The sequence below is a fragment of the Jaculus jaculus genome, chromosome 4 (genome assembly GCF_020740685.1).
Source record: "Jaculus jaculus isolate mJacJac1 chromosome 4, mJacJac1.mat.Y.cur, whole genome shotgun sequence".
Classification (NCBI taxonomy): domain Eukaryota; kingdom Metazoa; phylum Chordata; class Mammalia; order Rodentia; family Dipodidae; genus Jaculus; species Jaculus jaculus.
This window is the reverse complement of record NC_059105.1, coordinates 144,606,883-144,619,527: the sequence shown is the minus strand read 5'-3', so window position 1 is coordinate 144,619,527 and position 12,645 is coordinate 144,606,883. Positions and strand designations below refer to the sequence as shown.

Below are 12,645 nucleotides of genomic sequence, written 5' to 3'. Positions count from 1 at the left end.
ACACAAATACACAGAATGCTTTTCTCTTGTATTTGTGCTACTGGAGTTAGCAGAAAGATAGGAGAAGGGATTTTTATCCTAAAAGCAGAAATGACCTCAGGGCTAGATTTAGTTTCTGTATTAAGGAGAAGTGATGGATTATACTTAAACAGGTTTCTGGATATCTAAAGAGCTAAGAGGGTGGATGGATGGGAAAGAATAGGTAATATTGGACCAGAAATGCATGAAGAGTGACCAGGGATACTTAAATCTGGAAAATATCACAATGGATTATAACAAAATGTGCATAAAAGGACTGTAGACAGAAGGAAACCATAGAAGGGAGCCTGAGGCACAGAACAATGTCAACCTCATCAATTTTGGGAAATAAAAGAGGATGCCCCATATCACAAACACATTTGCTGACAAACACATGCACACATCTTGGCGAATGGGTTATCTGGCTCTCAAAATCACAAAGGGATCAGTATATTTTTTGACACGATAAGCTTAGGAAATTCTAATGCTTGTTTATGATATCTGCTGATTGATTTTGTTTTTTTTAAATAGTATTTGAAAGTATTCACAAGTAGAATGATTCAGGCTCTCCTGTGTTATCTCTGGCAGATGGGAAAGAGGTACAGGCCAACATTCTCTTCAAGGTAAGAAATAAGAACATTTGGGGTGGAGAGATGGCTTAGCGGTTAAGCGCTTGCCTGTGAAGCCTAAGGACCCCGGTTCGAGGCTCCGTTCCCCAGGTCCCACGTTAGCCAGATGCACAAGGGGGCGCACGCATCTGGAGTTCCTTTGCAGAGGCTGAAAGCCCTGGCACGCCCATTCCCTCTCTCTCCCTCTATCTGTCTTTCTCTCTGTGTCTGTCGCTCTCAAATAAATAAGTTTAAAAAAAAAAGAAATGAGAACATTTATATTGTTATATTTAAATATACCATTTTAATTGGGGATCAAGCAGGCATTAGCAAGCATAAACTGACTGAACACAGTTCTGGACTCAAGATCCACTGCTGGGAACATACCTTCAGCAGGGCTCTGCTATGTAGGAAAATCAGTCACATCAATCTATGGGAACAATGCATTCAAACCAGCACAATATTACATTACAGCGAAGAATCACCCTCCATTCCGCCTACGAATTGAGAACTTGACTAGGATAAGCCTAAAAGTGTAGATTACAGAGGAAATTTCAAATCAGAATAGCACTGAATTTATTGCATAGCCTCAGATGACTTCTTTCATTCAGATGTATAGTGCAAGAGAAAAACAACTGAAGCAAAAACACATAAAAATATGGATTCTGACAGGAAGAGAAATGTGCGAAAGATTTCAAAAGGAGACTACAGCTTATTTATAAAAGAGATTAGCACCATTAAAGAGAAACTTGTTGCTGTGCACTTGGGCCCTAAAGATACAACCCCACATGCAATAAGAATGTTCTATTTTTATTTTATTTCTTATTATTAGACAAAGCAAGAATGAAAGGAAGAGAGAGAGAATTGGCACGTCAGGGTCTCAGCCACTGCTACCAGATGCCAGATGCTTGCGCCACCTAGTGGGCATGTGCAACCATACACTTGTCTCATCTTTGCATCTGGCTTACAGGAGATCTGGAGAGTTGAACATGGATCCTTAGGCTTCGCAGGAAAGTGCCTTGACGTCTAAGTTATCTCTCCAAACCCAAGAACTTTAATTCTTTTAAAAAGACCTAATGATTTTGGGACTGAGAGTGGATGGGTAGGGGAGGGAGGGAAAAGCGGCAAAAGAGGGATTATTCTAAGTACTGGAAAATTCAAAAAAAACAAACAAATGACAAACCAAAAAAAAAAAAAAAAAAGACCAAACCAAACACCACGTCCTCCCGGGGATCGAGCGCAAGCGGCAACTCTCCCCAGGCCTTGGGGCAGTTCTGCTGGGGTCGAAGGTAATTGAATCATGCAAATATGAAGATCATCTAGGTTTTGTATAAGAGGTCCCGGATATTTCAAGTGGCCATTTTGGAACTATAATAATTTTGGGGGGGGGGGTAATTTTGCTCCAGAAGTTTATTCAAATTGGCAAGAATCATCTCTCAAATGAAGTGATAGTAATGAACACATCCGGCAAGACCCAGTTGTTTCTTCGATCCTTCGGTTCGAACAGATTATATAACTGGTTAAAGTGTTGCAGCTGGTGGTGTGTGCGCCTCACCTTCCCCAATCCCTCTCCTGGTGTTGGCAGTTCTTCAGCCCAAACTGTAAGATATGTTTGATTTGTGTAACGAGTAGTTTCAGCAGTTTCAAATTACTGTTTAAACATTGCTGAAGTTTTATGGCGGTTTCTTTTTACTTTTATTAAAAAGTTTTAGAAGGTTTTGACCTCAGCTCTTTTCATGTTTCAATGGGACAGCTTTTCTAAATGAAGACATTGAAGGAATACAGATTTTTTTTTCTTTTTATGTTTTATTTACATGGGAATTTGAGATGTTCCAGTTTCCCACCAGCATGGTAGTATTCAGATAGCTATCTGTGTATATGCTGATGTTTGGAAATATTCTTCAGATGTGAAGTTTTCTTTTTGTTTCTGCTTCTTGGGTCCTAAAATTGGATATTTCATCTGGAGTGGATAAGTACAACAGCGACAAGCACATGGAATAATAAAGAAGACTTTGCTCTTATTCCAAGGAACTTGGCTAATTCTGGAGGTAGCCATATGAAAACTTGAAAACAGGAATATGGGTAGCTGACTTGAAATAGCTCTATGTCAAATAGTCATAGTTTAAGTATCTTCAAAGAACTTGGATATTATTGCAGAGGATACAACATTAAAAACCAAACTGGAAAACAACGATCATAGAGAGAAAACCAGCGCCTTCTTGCACAGTCCTGTTGGAATTTGGACTTGACATGAGATGTTGAAGCCTTGTTTCACTGAGTTGGAGAGACTGGATCTAAATGGCACAGCATGACTTTGCTCCAGCCTGGCTTAATTTTCCTACTCCACCATCATCAACAAAGTCATCATTGAATTTTGAGAAACATTCAGAAAATTTCTCATGGACAGAAAATCATTACGATGTGAGTTGTCGACGACACAACTCTTCAGATGGCTTTGATTCTGGTATTGGATGTTCTAGTGGAGGTAATTTTGGGAGGAAAGAAAAAAAAAGGATGGCGTACGCATGGCAGAAATGGTACTGAAAACATAAATCATCGAGGGGGATACCATGGTGGAAATTCCCATTCTCGTAGCAGTATTTTCCATTCTGGAAGGAGCCAAAGACTACAAGAAAACAACATACCTGACAATGAAACTGGGAGGAAAGAAGACAAGAGAGAGCGCAAGCAGTTTGAGGCTGAGGATTTTCCGTCTTTAAAACTTGAATATGAAAGAGAACCAAACCAGAATAAGTCTCTAGCTGCAGGTGTGGGGCCTGCACGCCCAGACACACACATACCCAACCAAAAAAATCTCCCAAGCTCCTCTCTTAGAATACCCTCCAAACCCTCCGTCTAGAGCACCAAGGATGCTGGTCATTAAGAAAGGGAATGCAAAAGACTTACAGCTCTCTGCATTCCCAGTAGCAGAAAACCTCCAGTCGCAGCCAGTTAAGAATGGTACTGGTCCAAGTGTTTATAGTGGCTTAGTCCCAAAACCTGCACAATGGAAAAGCCAAACTAAAGAAAATAAAGTTGGAACTTCTTTTCCTCATGAATCTACATACGGTGTTGGCAACTTTAATGCTTTTAAATCAGCTGCCAAGAGCACTAGTCCATCAACAAACTCAGTGAAAGAGTGTAATCGCTCCAATTCAGCTTCACCTGTTGACAAACTTAATCAGCAGCCTCGTCTAACCAAACTGACACGGATGCAAACTGATAAAGAAGAGCGACTTTCTGAAAGCCTTGAAAAGAGACAGAGTGGAGGAGGAGCAGGAGGACGAGAGAGCCGTGCTGGTTCAGGGAAGGATGAAGAGTCATTTAATTTGCATAACAGCAACAGTACTCACCAAGAAAGAGATAGGAACAGAAACTTTGATGAGAATGAAGTTCCTCAAGAGAATGGCAATGCCTCAGTCATTTCCCAGCAGGTCATCCGGTCCTCAACCTTTTCACAGACCGATGTTCTCTCCAGTTCACTTGAGGCAGAACACAGATTATTAAAGGAGATGGGCTGGCAAGAAGACAGTGAAAATGATGAAACATGTGCTCCTTTAACTGAGGACGAAATGAGAGAATTCCAAGTTATTAGTGAACAGTTACAGAAGAATGGTCTGAGAAAAAAACAGTATTTTGAAAAATGGCCTGATTTGTGACTTCAAGTTTGGACCCTGGAAAAACAGCACTTTCACACCCACGCTTGAGAATGAGGACACAGAGACGGAGTAGCAGTGACACTTCGGATGAGACGATGTGTGACCGACGTCCCAACAGCTTTAGACGTGTCAGTGTGATGCATCTCATGTGGTTTGGGGTGAATTGTAAAAATGAAGAACTATAATTTATGTAGTGAAATACCTCATTAGAAGATGATTTTTGGGGGGGGGGAACTTCAATATGAAGAAGACCAAGAATGTTGTGTTGGGCTGCATTGAACATTATCTCTTGTACTGAATGTTGTGACAGGAGGACTTGGGCTGGTCCAGCACTGACTTTCTCCAGCACTGCAGCATTACTCTGACTCGCAATGTGACGATGCAACAAATGAGAGTTTCTCATTCAATAATAAAAAATTGTGTAATGTTTTGCAAAAAAAGAAAAGAAAAAGAAAAAAGAAACAAAAAGGCCTAATGAAAGAATACTGAATTTCTCCTGAAAACAAAACACTTAATGAAGTGTTTCACCAAGGTCACCCTGAAAGTTATTTAGAGGCTGCTACAACTGTGGTCCAAGGCTAGTCTTTATCCTAAAGTGACAGCAGTATTTGGCAGCATTGACCACATGGTACTGGTTTTGTAGGCATGAATTTCAAGATTGAGTGATTGCTGTGGATTTATTCCCCCATAATTCCAGAGACCCATTGAAGTCAAGAAATGTTAGCAGGTTCAGAATCCCTCTAAGAAAGCACTGAAAGACCACTATGTGAAGCTTTATTACACTCTAAATTGCCATGGAGTACCCAGATTGGCGTAGATTCCAGGATCAGCAGATATCTGCCAAGGAAGCTGAGAGTGGATCTGTCCCAAGAGAGAGGTGCTAAGGGCAAAGAGCTAACCTGACAGAGATGCTTAATCCCTTCAGAGAGCAAAGGATTTTAGCATAAGTCTCGCCTATCAGACATGGAGCTGTAGGAACTTGTGTTTGCCATGCTGGATTTGTGCCTTGTTTCAGTCCAGTCTACACTTGCAATGCCTTCATTCCTCCCTTTTGGAATGGAATGTTTACTTTGTGCCATTAAATGTTGGAAGCATGTAATTTTTTTTTTAATTTTGCTAGTGGTCACAGTTAAGAAATTGCCTGAGTTTGGAAGACACTTTTGACTTTGGAATAGTATTGGGACTGAAAAAGATAGCACAGACCTTTGAAGTGGAGCTGAATGTATTTTATATGACACTTCTGGGTAAGATGGCAGTGTAGGAGTCTCATTAATCCAGCCTACAGAGGGATTGAGTAAAACCACAGCAAAATACACTCTTCTTCTGAAAAGTGAAGGTGTACAGGTTTTTTTTCCTGCCACAGCAGAGAAGCCAGAGACATTAAAATTTATCAGAAAAGAGGAAATCAGCCAAAATCCCACCAAGGAGCTTGCAAACCCAAACCATGGGACCTGTGGGGATCTGGGTTCCCATTTGGCATCCAGCCACAGGAACAGAGACCGAACAAGGGGATTTTCCAACCTCATCAACCTCCTTGCAAAGTCAAGAAACCTGACAGCATAGAGGGACACGGCAGGACGAGCTGAGCAGTTCCAGTACAACCCAGGCTTCCTGCACTCTCCCACGCCCCAACTAACAGAACCACAACCCTCCGAATACACATTCAGCTCCTGGTAGCGGGGCATCAAGCGCAGCTGGTCAGAGCACCAGAGTCACAGCGCAACATGAAGGAATCAAGGTGGGCACTCAGCATGGATGAGATCGGAAGCCACCCCAACAGGTAATGGGGCCAACTGACAAAAATACAGGTACATAGGCCTGCACTGACAGTGATAATCTCTTTCCATATCAGGGCAAGTTGTGGGCTGCATATCTTTGGTGGATTTATTATTCTCAATTAAGCTGTATTTGGGGGTTGACTATTGTTGCCTTTAATGCTTTCAGACTCTTAGGGCCTTTGTCTTTTTTTTTTTTCCCCATTATTATTGGGAGCAGGGTCTGATTCAGACCTAGGCTGAACTGGAACTCATTTCAGGAAAGAAATCTCAATGTCCCAGGTGACAGGATTAGACCCCTTAGGGTGTGTGGCTTTATAAGGTTATCTGTTTGTTTCAAACCCCTGTGCTGGTTTTGGATTGTGCATATTGTGCAGTTGAATCTTAGAAATTTCCAGTAAAATGCTCTACCCAGCCCACTAGAATACTTGAATAGCGGCAAACCCAGCACATATGAGTAGTTCTGTGGCTGGATTGTAGTACAAGAGCTACACTTGGAACCTTAAATTTCTACTCTGAAAGTATATAAAGTTGGACTTCCAAATCTAAAAGCACCACAGATTGTTAGAAAACCCAAGCATCAAATCAACTCGGAATGCAAAAACTGCAACATTATAATACACAAAGAATTAGAAACACAAAGAATCAAGACAAAGAAAACCCACCAAAAATTATAAATACATCAGAAATAGCCCCCAGTGAGACTGTTTTAGATGAAATGCCTGACAAAGATTTCAAAACAATGTTTCAATGATTTTATCTATACTCAAAGAAATAAAAGAAGAAATTGAAGGAATCAAAGAATAAAACAAAGCAATTAAAGAAGAAAACAAACTCCTGAAGAAAGTCCAGGAGAACACAGGAAACCAGCTTAATGAATAAGGAGGGCATTACAAGATATGAGTAAGGAAATAGAAATACTGAAGAAAAACGAGGCAGACATTCTAGCTCTGAAAAGCACAGCCAGACAAATAAAATAATAAAAAATAAAAATAAAAAATAAAACTCCGTGGAAAGTCTCACCAGTAGAATGAATGAAGGAGAGAACAGAATATCTAAACTACAAGACCAGATGGCCAATCTAATACAGTCCAACAAAGAATAAGAAAAGCTAATAGGAAGGTATGAATGGGAATCTCAAGATATCTGGGACAAATATAAGAATTCAGGGTATAGCAGAAGGAGAAGAATTTCAATCCAGAGGCTTAGTAAGCATTTTCAACAAAATCATAGGATAAAAATTTCCCCAAATTGGGAAATACCTATGCAGATACAAGAAGCTTTTAGAACACCAAATAGACTAAACCTGGAAAGAACCTCTCCTTGGCATGTTATAATTAAACCACTACACAAACCAAAGAAAGAATATTGAAAGCAGTTAGAGAGAAAAATAAGGTCACCTACAAAGGCAAGCCTATCAGAATAACAGCAGATTACTGAACACAAACTTTAAAAGCCAGAAGGGCTTGAAATAATATACTCCAATGTCTGAAAGATAACTTTCAATCAAGATTATGTTATCCTGAATGTATTTTGCATGATGAGATGACCTTGTGCCTTTGGGGAACAGTGTAAAATGTGGTTTAAATGGAAAATGTCCTCCATAATCTCTTGTTTTTGAACTTCTGGCCCCTAGTTGGTGATACTTTTGAAAAATTCTAGAACTTTTAGGAGTTGGAGTATCGTTATAGGAAGTGGGTCACTAGGGATAGCCTTGTGGTTTTGTAGTCCAGCCCCACTTCCTGCTTGTCCTCTGCCTATTGTCTGAATGTGTTCAGCTCTATTTCATGCTCCTGTCACCTTATTTTCCCTACTATGAACCTTCCCCTCATAAATGTAAGCCAAGATAAACACCTTCTTTCCTTGAGTTGCTACTAGTCAGTAAATTGTTCACAGCAACAAGAAAGAAAGTAATACAGTTGTCTTAATGTGTATCTCAATTTACTGTTATCCTCTGTTCAAGTCAGAATTTGTCATATCTTGTTCAGTTTTTCACAGTATTTTGTCAGTTTTCTCCTCCATTCTTGATATGTCCCCACTAAAACCAATGTGTTTTAATTGAAACTCATGTGTCAAAAATTACTTTGTCTTGAGTGTTAGGTGTGTGCTGCCAAGATTATAAATTGTCTCTATGTCTGCATGATTGACATCCATACTAAATAAACTCAGTGATATGTGTTCTTTTATCATTATGCAGCCTCTTATAAAAATTATAGTCTGTTCATTCTTGCATAAAATAACTCATATCTCTCTGATTCCCTCATAATCTTCCAAAAACAATTAAAATTATTACTTACAGATGAATAGTCATTATTTATTGAAAAGCCCTGTGTATTCTGTGATTTTCATTTGTGAATATGACTGTAAAATGTAAATAAGAGAAGAGATGCCTAATCCATTCAACTTTGAATAAACTTCATCAAAGTCACTATTTCAGACCTGTTAGCAAAATAAATTGTAAGTTGTTTGTCTTCTTTTACACAGTGTTGTAGAAGATAACTATCATTCAAAATAATTTAATGTTATTTTCAAGTATTTATTGTTTATAATTTCTATTAGTTATATAATACATTATCTAACATGAAAATAACAGCTGAAGTTTAAATTATATTCTACATATTCCTATTTTTATTCTTTATATTTCAAAATATAAATAAGCTGTGATTCATTCATTAATTATTGAAGTGACATTGTGCCTTAACTGAAGAAAACAGTTTCTTCAGATACACATTTCTTTTCTTTCCTTAAATTATTTTAAAAAATGTGAAATGCAAACTAACCTGTGCCAGTAAAGAATTTGCTATTAGAAAGAAGTATATATAAAATGAACTTTTTTTTCCAGATAGCATGAATTAGATATATATGGGAATCCCTGAATCTGTTTCTTCCATGCTCCTGGACTCTGACAGAATAAGTCTTCATAAACAACTCTACCCTTAGTCACCTTTGAGGAAATAAAAATAAATAAATTGAGATAGTTTTCCAATTTAAAGTACTTTATAATTTGTGCAAAATTGGCTATTTAGAGGAATGAAGGCATAAAGACCAGATGTGAGTTTCAAATGCTCTTCCAGGAAAAGAAATAGCCGTGATGTGCTTTGGATGTGGTTCTAAAGGTATGTCTACCAAGTTGTCACCTGTGAAGGCTCATCAACCTGAAGAATACAGATGCCAGCACAGACGGTTGCCATCAGGACGAAAGCTTATGTGCAGTGACCCACTACCATTGTATGCTGAATCTTCCTTATTATGAGTTCATCTTTTATTTACTATTTCAACTTCACATTTTCTGCCATGTCCTTGTTTTTTATTACAAATATGAATAAAATTCTTGCAACATCACATTTTGGAAACAACCTCTGTCATAACACAATAAAAAGATTATTATGCTGTCTTTGAACCCTGGCTAGGAAGACATTTTATGCATATATCTAAAAAGAAAATCAGATAGAGAAAGTCAGTTTTAACAAAAGTTTAATTCCTTATTATATAGATATCCCTATCACAATTGCAGGCTGAATATCAAACAGAAATTGGTGACATATGTCAAAACGCATAATTTGTCACAATAGAAATTTAGCAGATACATTTTAAATGGATTCTTTATTAATCAACACAAGGAAAATAAAAGCAATTCAACACTGCTGTGTATCTTTTAAGCTGACATAAATTCTAATAAAGCTAGAATCCCAGAAGGCATCAGGAAGGGAGCAATCTGATTTACACTGCAGAGTTTAAATATAAGGTAAGTAAAATACAATAATTTCATTAAAAGCATATTGGAAGCACTGTTTTAAGATTCATACCTAGGAATCTATGAGTGAGTCCAAGGAAATACTATTCTAGATGGCCAGAATATTTATCTTCTGAGAGCTAGCTGATGGAGATATTGAATAAGCCCACCAGAATAAAGGGAGTTTGTTCTACTACAATATAGTTGCTCAGATGACCTATCCTACAGGATATTGAAAACACCTTTTGTCGTTTATCCACTTTAGATTGTTATAGAACAATAGCCAACAGATGCAGTTGCATGCAGTGAAGCCTGTTTCCAAATTCTAAATTATATTATATCAAATCCCATCTTTTATTTTAATTCAAAACAGTTGTAAGAATTCTACAACTTTTGCATCTTGGTTGTTAGATTCATCCTTTATAAGTTTTAAATATTTTAATGTTTGATTCTAAAAGCATGTATTTAGATCTCAACAGCATAACTATGTCATTACAGTAGAGCCACATAAACATATAGAAAAAGTGAAAAAACAAAAACCAACAAAAATAAAGGTAAAAACCTCATATCTAGAAATGAAGAACATCAGAGCACATCATGCTTGCTCATGTCTCCCAAATTACATGAGCTGGGCATTTGTCTGGATGAGACACAGAATGACACATTCACTCTCAAATTTCATTCCTTCTTTGCTTTCATTGATCACTCTCTTTCCTCTCTCTAAGAGTCTCCTATGAATCAGTGGTTCCCAGACCTAAACTTTGGAAATGATTGTGTCCCCTGGTGCTGCATTATTTAATAGATATTTCCTATTTTCAAAATCTAAATTGAGAACTAGAGAAGTTGCTGAGTGGTTAAGATGCTTGCATGTAAAGCCTAAGGACCCAGGTTTGATTCCCCAGTGACCACATAAAGCCAGATACACAAAGTGGCACATTTATTTGGAGTCCAGTTTGAAGAGCTAGAGGCCCTGGTATGTCTGTTTTATGTATTGATAATTTAACACATCTTTAAAGTATTAATAATATCTTAATTATTTAATTATGGGGTAGAAGTCTATTAATTCTATTAACTGAAAACTCTTGGCTCAAAATATGTCTCTGTAATTTTAAAATAATTAGAAGAAAAGAGACTCACTGTCCCTTTCCTAAGTCTGACTTGTGAAAATGTGAGTGTGAAAGAAGTAAGCATGGGTAAGGAGATGAAGTGGATAATAGCCATGGGTGACAGTAAGACCCTTGTTCTTTGAATTGATGGAAAGACCATAGATTTCAGAATAATGATGCCTATCACAGCAACCAACTGTCACAGTATGTCTTATGCATGGTACAATGGATATCAGCAGTTAATTTAAGTTAAAATATTTAGTAAAGATTCATTAAGATGCAAATACATTACTTGAGATAGACAATTCATTAAGTCACAGTACATATTAATAATTTAACATGTATTAGGCTATCCTGAGTTTTTCATAATTGATCTTGTGACACAGCTCTTCAAAGATATATTCATTGAGTTTTTAATAATAAGCTTCTCAAACTCAAGATTATTCTGCTCAATTGTTGATCTCTATTCTCTGCATCGTATTTTTCCCTAGATAGAATATATCTTGGTAACCAACACTAAAATATAGTTAGTTTCTCTCGGAAAGACACAAGGAATCTCCTTTCATTCCTTCACCATTTCCAACTTACATCTAGGCCAACAGAGATCCTTCTGGACTATTTTCTTATTACTCTGCTGATAAAACTCTTCCAATGCCAAGTAGTTGTGTGCTCTCAGCTGTTCACTGACCCTCTGTTTACTTGTACAACAGCCACTTACCTTTCCTCTCTTTCACCTGTGTACATCATAATAACCCTGTTTCTTCATTACCAAATCATCCCTTGAGGAAGTTTCTGTACTTTCCTGTCCTTCAGGAGCTTCTGGGGCTCCTCCTTCCCTTTCAGGCTTCTCCATGTCCAGACCATCACCTAAAGTAGCCCCCCAAAACAGCATGACTCAATCTATACTTGTGGGAGGTGTTATGTTTTCTGAATCATTTGTACCATTTTACTTATTTGCATGCATAATTTCTCATTCACTCCATAACATACATCCATAGGTTCTGAAGATTGTCTTTCTTATCCTTTGATGTTTCTCAGTCCACATAACACAACTTTACTATTTCAGATTTGAGTAAAGAAGTAACTTAAAACAGCATATTAAGAAATGTTACTACATTTAATTCTATCACACAGTCTATAGAAACTTTGGTAACACATTATGCATAATATTCAATGGAAAAATCATAAACCCAGTTAAATATAGAAGTATAATCACTCAGACTTATGAACAATGCATAATCATATCTTGCCAATTCTTCCTTAAAATGCATTCAAATTGTCCAATGCCTTTGGAATTTTTGAATAGATACAAGGAAGAAATAACATTTGTAAATGTATCCCACATGAAAAATTTCAGCTGAATATACTTATATTTTCAGTAAAAATACATTTATAAATATAACTGTGACAAATTTAAACAGGCAAAAATTGTATTTTGTATAATAGTACCCTCCACACACAAAGATTAGTGATTTTTCAATATTAGTTGAAATCCTAAAAGCATACATTCAATGTCCATAAGTAAGAGAAGAATAAATTTTAAATGAAGAAGACTGGCTCTGTGCCTCCAGGAATTTTATGAATTGTATGAAATAAATTACTACAAAATGCAATGGCAATGCACTCAGATGCAGATGGGTACATAAGCAGATAACCATACGGGAGAAAGATCTCAGTGTTTGAAATGCTGTGGAGAAAGAAAGGGAAGATGACATGACGTTCATGGTGAAAGTGAATAATGAGCTG

At 37.4% G+C, this 12,645-nt stretch overlaps 1 pseudogene; it reads left to right on the top strand.

Annotated features, from left to right (window-relative positions):
• Positions 1 to 2,866: 2,866 nt before the first annotated feature.
• Positions 2,867 to 4,470, top strand: LOC101612970 (annotated as a pseudogene).
• The last annotated feature ends 8,175 nt before the right edge of the window (positions 4,471 to 12,645 follow it).